Here is an 8,745-nt window from a genome sequence, read left to right as displayed (position 1 = left end):
CTGCACAGTGTCAGGGGAACCTCCCTGTTGCTCAAGCCATGTGTCTCCGAGACTGTACGCTCTGTACACAACGCACTCCACACACACACACTGTACCCTTTGTACACAGTGCACTCTGTACACACTGCACTGCAGCTGTAACACATCACACCTATCACACTGCCCACACTGAACACTGTGCTCAGGGATCATCTTGCAGTGCTATAATTCAGTTCTAATGCTGCAGTCTGTTTTGTGTCAAGGGCCTTTCTTTTAAAAAAAAAAGAGTCACCAGTTCAGCATTTATAGGAAAAACACAACAACATGAACCACCTGCACTCAGCTTTAAAATGCAGTATTTAAAGTATATAAGAAAAAAGGAAGTTATTTCTATGAGCTATTTTTAAATTCTCATTATGTGATTGTGGATATTTTCTGCATCACTGCAGCGTTTAGAATATTTCTAGCTGCAGTAATTTAAACCAGCACCTCCCACAGATATAATAAACAGTGGAGAGTGGAAGTGAGCTGCTGGTGTAGCTCCAGAGCAGGTCTGGCAGCTCCTGATCCACATTTCCACTCACTACAGCTGGGGCCCCTTACTACCCAGGAAAAGCTGGGATCCCCACCTCTGCAGAAACTGGCACCAATCATCCTCACACGAGCAAGGAGAATCCGGATACTGCTGTAGTATTACTGTATATATATGATGGAGAAGTTCAAATAGGCACAGTAGCTGCACCAGCATATGTAGGCTACAAAGGAACAGGTAAAGCTTTATTCCACACTGAAAAGAAAAGAAACAAGACACAATGTTTTGGCTGTCGAGCCTTCTGTGGGTGACACCTGTTACCGGAAGAAGGCGCCGCAGCAGAAACATCGTGTCTCTTTTCTTTTCAGCGTGGAATAAATCTTTATCCGTTTCTTATATATACGATAGCAAGCGACAGGCCAGGGGTTTCTGTCACTTACAAGCGATGGTGTCCAGCTATTGTGTTTATGTTCTATTCTAATGGCCCGGCTGTTGTACGTGTCTTAGTGTGTCTTCTGGTGGTAGTCCCTGTGTGTCAGTGCGTTATAATATGTGAATTTTTGCTGGCTCAGTTGCAGTGTGTGTGGCACACTCACAATTTCCTGTTTTTCCAGACCTGTTTTGTCTGTAGTGCTGCTAGGATCCCACTCACAACCTTGACTCCACAATGTCGCTGTTGTTGCAGGAACTCAGAAACTCAAGATGTGTGCGAAATAGTATCACAGTGAATACTGCTGGAATGCTTTCCTGGCTCCGGTGTACAAACAAAGGCACCGTTTTCTCATGCCCTAAATGCCTTCACACCCGGGCACCCCAACACGAAAAAACCAGAAACTTCCCTCTCCTCTTAACATTGCATCTATAGTTTTGATTAACTATGTAGATGGAAATCAACTCGGAAGAAAATAACACATCGTCTGATTTATTGATGACTTTTAAGCAGCACACACTTAGTCCACTTAGTCCATTTTGAGCTGTAAGGTACAGCAAAAATCCCATCCTAACGTCAACCTTCTTCGACAGGCTTCCACTTCATGGGAATTTCTCACTCATTTTCAACAGGCAGGTGGGATTTCGATTTTGTGTGTTTGTGGTTTTAGTCTCAGGTGTTGGAATGTTTGGCACACCAAGCAGATTTCAGATCAGCGCTTACTGGTACCTTGCTCTTTTGTTGGGGTTTCCCTGGCTCATTTTCCAATCCTCAGGAAAGAACTTCTCATTCAGCTACTGTTGCACAAGGCTTGGTTTCAGGACTACAACGTTTGAGTTGGTTCCCTCTGGGATAGAAGGTGATAGGGCTTATTGAATTACACTTTCTGAAAAAAAATGTAATTCTCTCAATAACCAGTTCCAGGAAATATTGAAATTGGAAATAAAAACTTCCCACATTTCATTTCAGCCGTGTCCTGCTCGGGGTGGAGTGTATGCTGCTGGAATTGGCTCCAGATTTTCGTGATCCTTTCCAGGAATACTGTAAATGGCCTTCTGATAGTGGAAGGGTGAATGGATGTAATTTGCACTGTGACTGCAAACAACTGTGACAATAAGGCACAATAAAAGGTGTTATTTAACAGAAATTCATGAGCAGGTCAAATTCTACCCTCCTATACATAAATAATTGCACATAGTGGGCAACCAGCATGTTCTCTAGGTCGCCGCCACTACCCCAACTTCACCCTTGTAGCTGCCTCCCTAGTTCATTCCTTATAAATGGAGGGGGGGGGGGGGGGGGTGACAGCGCTGACCTTTATTTCCTCAGCTGAGTTAACACTAAAATATTAGGTACACTATCCCTTTATATTCGTCAGCTTGTTTTGTCATTATTCAGATTTGATTGAACTAGTGAAATGGTAAACCTTACGATTCCATTTTCTGATAACAGTTCAAACTTGTGCAAAAACATTTGCATTAGAATGAGGCACACGCTTTCAGATACATAACCCATAAAGCACACTCATACACAGGACACTGAGTACCCACGTCTTGTGACTTCACTGCATTAAGCTTTCGAAAATGAATGACTGGAAGACACAATTGGAAAAATATTTCCTGAAACCCCTACTGCAAACTACCCCCTTGCATTATCTTTGCAGCAGGAAAAGTGAGTGATAAATGAGTATTGTTCCCCCACTTGGGATCACCCCCCCATACACACACACCGATAAGCTGAATGTTCTTTTTCATGTTAAGATTTCCAAATATCCGTTCCTGACACATGCACTGGGACAAGGACAGCCCGTTGTTTTTGATGGAATATTTAGAACGCCACTCCAAAAATAATACACTGGCGTTAACAGAGGGATGCAAACAGGACTACGTGGAGGATATGACAAAACTTGGGAATGCCAGTACAGGAAAGAAAACAGGTGAATTGCGATGCCGAGAAAATAGCGAGCAAACAGGAAAGGACCTGCAATTGTAGGAATTATGAGGAGCTTTGAGGATTCAGATGTTTTTATTTTGATGAAATCATGCAAAATACAGGGCACATCTGTAGTTCAAGATAAGGAAAGAAAAGATAAAGACGAGATGGGGAGATTCAGTCAATCTGGCTCATTTGGCTGTTAGTTGCTTAATGTTCAAGGAATTCTATTTTTCCTGTTGGGAAAAGTTCCATGGAGTCAGCCACATCCCATTCACACGTCCAGGAACTTGGTTCCAATTCCCACAAGCATCTTAAATGGTCCTAAATTTAAGCCCTAGGTGTGTCCCTACCCCTTGTGCTGCTGCTGTTCTTGACTGGTCAATACATTTCTGGTTCTTGAATATCTGAATAAATGTCCATTCTATCTTTTCTGTTCACAGCTTAAAAGATTTAGCTCCCTTTGTCTGTACAAGGACTTGATTTCATTTCAGGCCAACAGTGGTCCGGTGGTTGATCGATCTTGTACACACTGTAAAGCAGTAGCGTTCTTCTAGTGTAGTGATCAAGACTGAACACCACACTCCAAGTAAGATCTAAATAATGTAGTATCTCATTTTAATACAGACTCCTTTTTTAAAAAAATCTACAGTCTTAATAAGACATCAAATACCATGAAAAATAATTTAAAAATCATGTAGTTATGCTTTTATATTGCTTCCACCTACTGACTAGTGGAAGAAAATATATTGAGTCATATATGAGTAATATAAACACATTAATATCTCGATCTTCCTCATAAATATTTTGCTTCTTCCAGCTCAATGTGCATGCAATTGTTTGATATTCCTTATGTATCATGATTCATATATTATATAAAACTGAACATTTGATATGCTGAATAAATATACATGGACATTTCATCACTGCTGGAGTTCACCCTGGACTGGGACAGTGGTAATCTCTAAGCCATAAAGATCTCACCCTGGCCTTAATGGTCTACTCTCTGTCTTCCTCTTCTAGACATTATACATTGTATTAGTGTAAAAACATTTCTGATGGCCTCATTAGGTCTGACACAAAAAATCTTTCTCTTCTTGAAAGAATGTTTCCTGTCGCACTGAATGCCCTGATCCAGACACAACAGAATCCCGGCCCAGGGTGACTGTACTGTCTGCTGTGCCCAGACAGGTTGCAGTGCCAGTGAATGCTCCTGTCGGTGTCTCACAGCCTACTCACCCTGCCTGTCACGGGAGAGCGGGCAGGAGAGATAAGAAGCGAGGGAGAGAAAGAAGAAGCCAAAGAGGGACGAATTGGGCTTCTAGCTTTACAAATTGTGCTCGACTGTGTTGATTTGCGCGTCGGTCTGTGTGTCTGTGGATGAGAGTTTGGTCTCGGCGTGTGCATGTGTGGGAGAAGCCGTGGGCTCTGTGTGCTGGAGAGGGTGTGACCTCTGTGTGCAGACAGCAGCGCTGTACCTGTCTGCCCTGAACACACTCACTCACACCTGCCCTCTCAGCACAACTAGCTCTTATATAACAGTACTGAACATGCTGATCCAGGCATGCAGAGGAAAAGTACACCCCTCCTCCACTCATTTACTCCTCCATTTCTGGCTTTGCGCTCCTTCTAGCTGGGACAGTAACCCTTTATTAACAGTTTATCTCAATGCAACCACCTGTATCTTTCCATCCATCATCACTCCTTTGGGAATGGGATGGTATTTTAGTGCCAGATCTGACAGATGGGCTTTAACCGAGACACATTTTATTCCCCGTTTGGATCCCAACTTTTTGATTTCAAGGCCTTGGGGAGGAGATGGATGGGGGGGGGGGTGAGTTCCTCCTGAAGTTTTCTCTTCCTGAGAGGGATTGTGCCAATGTGCCTTTCCGTGCATGTTTATGCAATCAGAATCAAGATATAAATTCCCCGGCTGCCTCATTGTACGATACGCCTAGGCAATCATGGCCTGCTGGCTCCGCTCCCCTGGCTCTGTTCAAGGAGCTCCACACTCACAGTCTCCAGCTACCTGTGGCTGTGTGTCTGGCGCCTTTGTGAGGGCGCTCCGTCAGCGGCCTGACTCACTGTGCCCTCTGGTCACACAGCGGCTCCTGGTACAGAGTCGAGCTGTCAGACCTATCAGGAGAGAAAAGCGCTGAGGCCCGTCCGCAGGGTCAACAACTATACATCCGGGGAGGGCAAGACGTCTGGGCCTCTGTGACTAGATGAGAGAGGGAGAGAAGGAAGAAGAGAGCCGAGAGGGTGGAGCCGAAGGGAGTGAGAGGAGGAGAAGGAGGAATGAACGAGGGGGCAGCAGGGGACGAGAGGAACAAAGTTATGTTAGGATAGGGAGAGATTTCTAATTGAGTGGAAGTAGAAAATGCCTTAATCACTCTTACATGGAAAAGCCTAGCAGCAGCCTGTCAAAACAGACACAATAATAAAACCAAAACAATGTGTTTGTCTAGACTCTTCCGCAGAGAGTCTCTAAATTTGAACATTATATCATCGGTCTTTTCCTGTTCATTAAAGTCTGGCAGCCCGTTGTGCTGCATTGCTTTGGGGGATGCCGTTGCTGGTTTGTCATCTAAGAGGGTTCTTAGTAACTGCAGAAACAAATATTACCCACCCACGACTTCTGAGCAGGGATCAGCATAAAGGGGGAAGCTGCTTTTGGCATTAAGCGGGTCATTAAAGTAACCTACACTGTTTAACAAACATGGAAACCTCCGGTTTAACCGTTGCGCTCATTCCCTTAATCCTTTCTTATCAAATATATCTGTTCCCTAATCACTGTAATACTTTGACACAGATGATTTTTTATTTTAAAAGTTGCCATGCAGCTAAGAACTTACTACTTTATTTCATTTTGTGGTGCCTTTGCTAAACTCAATAACACTAAATACTAAATAGAATATTAAATAATAGTCAAGTTAGTTTCTTACTTAATCAAGACCTCTGATACCAAGGGGAAGCATTTCACTGCTGCACACACAATTACTGCACTTATTGTTCACTACCCTGCCCCCAGGTTCAGGAGAAGCCATCTGAACCGCAAGGACACGAGTAAGGGACTGTACCGCCTGACCACCAGAGAGGACCAGTTTCACGGCCGGAGCAGAAATCGACAACTGTCTCTGGCAAAAAAACAGAATTGTGAAGACAAAGACTTTAAATTAATTGATATTTTATGAGGTGTCTTTGCACAGGCAAACACAATACAATAGGGGCTGCAGTAGACGTGACCTAGAAACAATGTTTTGTTCCAAAAAATATATGTATGACTGCTCTTGCTGTATTTGTACCTTTACAGTTGCAAATTGCTTTCTGTAAATTAACCTTTGGCTACAGTCCAGTGTGCCTGAAGACATGCTGTTCCCAACAGTGTGATAAGTGCCCACAGCAGACAGCCGCCTGCCACTCCACTCTAATTCTTCGGAAAAACCTGGCATCACTGTGAGTCTCCTCAGGATTTACCGCTACACTGTGAAACGCTGCGTCAGTTTTTCCTCTTGTCCTCTCTCTGGGCGACAGCCCTGTGGCTCAGTGAATCACAGGGCTGAGAGCATGTGAACTTGGGGGCGAGTTTGCTTCTAATGCTGCAATTATTAGAACACTGACCACAGAATAGGACAAGTGCCCGCCCACCCCTCTCACTGAAGGACCCCCACCCCCCCCCTTCTCCTCTCTTGCTGCGTCCAGCCGATAAGAGCGCAGGGAAAACAGAGGGTGAGATTTCTGTTCACAGTGGACAGTAGAAATTCCCTGATCGGTCTTAGATTGAAGATCTTAGCAGCAGCCGGTCAAAACAGATCGAATAATACAAACAAAACACAGTGTCTGCCTGGAAGCTTCTGCAGAGCAGCAGGTAAGAACATAGGAGAGCTTCCAAACAAGAGAGGGCCATCTAGCCCATGAGCCTGCTTGGGCCAGCAGTAGCTGATCGATCTGAAGATTTTGCAGACTCACGGGAATCCACTGCACCAACGCCGCCCGGCAGCTTGTTCCTGCCCCCCGCCACTCTTAGAGTAAAGACGGCTCCTGATTTTTCAGGTACACGCCAAAGCTATCCCCCTCCTTCACCCAGCTCTCGAATCCCAGTGCTGCCAGCGCCTAATCTGGCGCGGGAGGCTCTACCCACCCCTGCTGGGACACGCCCTTGACCACAGCCAGCGGGCTGGTGCTGACTTCAGCTGCTGAACACGCAGGTCTCAGTTCTGCCTAACAGAGGGCTTTTCCACATGGCAGCCATCCCACTGCAGGCTTGCAAAGCTTCTCTGTTATATAATCAGGCTCATCACCATCATGACTTTATTCCAGGCTGGGCAGTGCTCAGGGGTGATGCAGGGGCATAGTGTCATATATGAGGCAGTATGTATTATTTTTTTCGCTGTGCTCATTTATTTTGCTTCGGTTTGATGACGGAGCCCGCTGCTGATCGTGTGGCTTTCCCACGGCCCCCCCAAATTTTCCAATTACAGTTTTCCATGTTATGTTATATGTTATCACCGATCCCAGAGGTGGATCCGTAAGAGCTTCACATACTTGTGGTGAAGCAGTTGAGAGAGGAGACCCATTTTTAGGACTGCTGGAAATATCAACTTCCAGCCAAGGATACAGACTATTAATGCACGTATGAAAAGACAGAAATAGATCAGTCTCCATTCCACACAGAAAAAGCCATCAACTCCTTGCCTCGATAGGCTGTATTTTAAAATATTTTCTAGCAAACCTTTTCAAATTTTCCCTATGTACAAATATGCAAAATTTGGAGCCACATGTAAACCCGTCACCATACCTGAAATAGAAAAATCCATTCTGGAAACAGCAGAGAATTTGACATGAGTCTCAAATTCAGCTGTGACAGAAGACAGGGAAATCTTGCCGGTAGAATGCTATATCTCCCACAGTAACGGCACTTCTACCATCACCAAGTGCACTTTCAGAATGCGACAATGTTACCTATGTCAGTTGTGTGCTGGACACCATAAGGAAGATTAGGCCAATGGAACCGAGATACAATCCACAAGATGAAAGGAGGTTCTGTAAAGGAATCTGATCCGGGACCTTTGGATTGTAAAGGGGTTCTGGAGGACTGGAACCTCCCGATATCTGTCTCTGCAGACAGACAAATGGACAGTATGAGATGGGACAGTCTGGGGTGAACAGATTGCTCTGGGGACAAGACAGAGTCAGACTGGACTCAGAGTAGGTCTGGCCTGGTAAACTGCATAGAGGTTTCTGAGTTTTAAGTAGACAATAAATCCCAGCTTCCTTGGGTGTTTCTGTAACAAAAATCTAAACTCCTGTTAATTATGCTATTGTTTTTCATGGAACTGATGTAGAATCGTCTACGAAACGCATTTAAATACTGGACAGCAAAATCGTAATTATGGCGCCCCATTCAATGGTGATGTCACTTCCTGTTCTCTCTCCAGCAGATCAGAGTAGAACTGATACGTCTTCATCTCCAGGCACCCTAACTTTTGGAAGGGTTGTACCTCAATTTTTTCCACATTGACTGTCCGGGAATCTGTTTGGGGTTTGACGCCGGATTGTGTAGGGGAAGCCCTTGTGACAAATACAATAGGAGCACCTCTGCCCCAGACCCGAACTCTTATACTGGACTTCAGCCAGAGAGGAGTAATTGTGAAGAATTTCTCTGGAATCTGGGGGATGAAAAAAACAAAGAGAGCTGTCTAAGCTGTGAATGAGCGGTCTGTACTGATTAGTCATGTCCAACACAGGACACAAGCTGCAGCAGTAGGGACAGAGCACCGTCAGTGGGTTAGCTGATCGGAGTCCCCAAACTGTGACGCGCGACTGGTCGAGCAGCGCTGGGGCTGGAGCTGGACTGGACATCCTCTGCTCG

The sequence above is a fragment of the Atractosteus spatula genome, chromosome 3 (assembly GCF_055471065.1).
Source record: "Atractosteus spatula isolate fAtrSpa1 chromosome 3, fAtrSpa1.hap1, whole genome shotgun sequence".
Classification (NCBI taxonomy): Eukaryota; Metazoa; Chordata; class Actinopteri; order Semionotiformes; family Lepisosteidae; genus Atractosteus; species Atractosteus spatula.
This window is presented reverse-complemented; position numbering follows the sequence as displayed.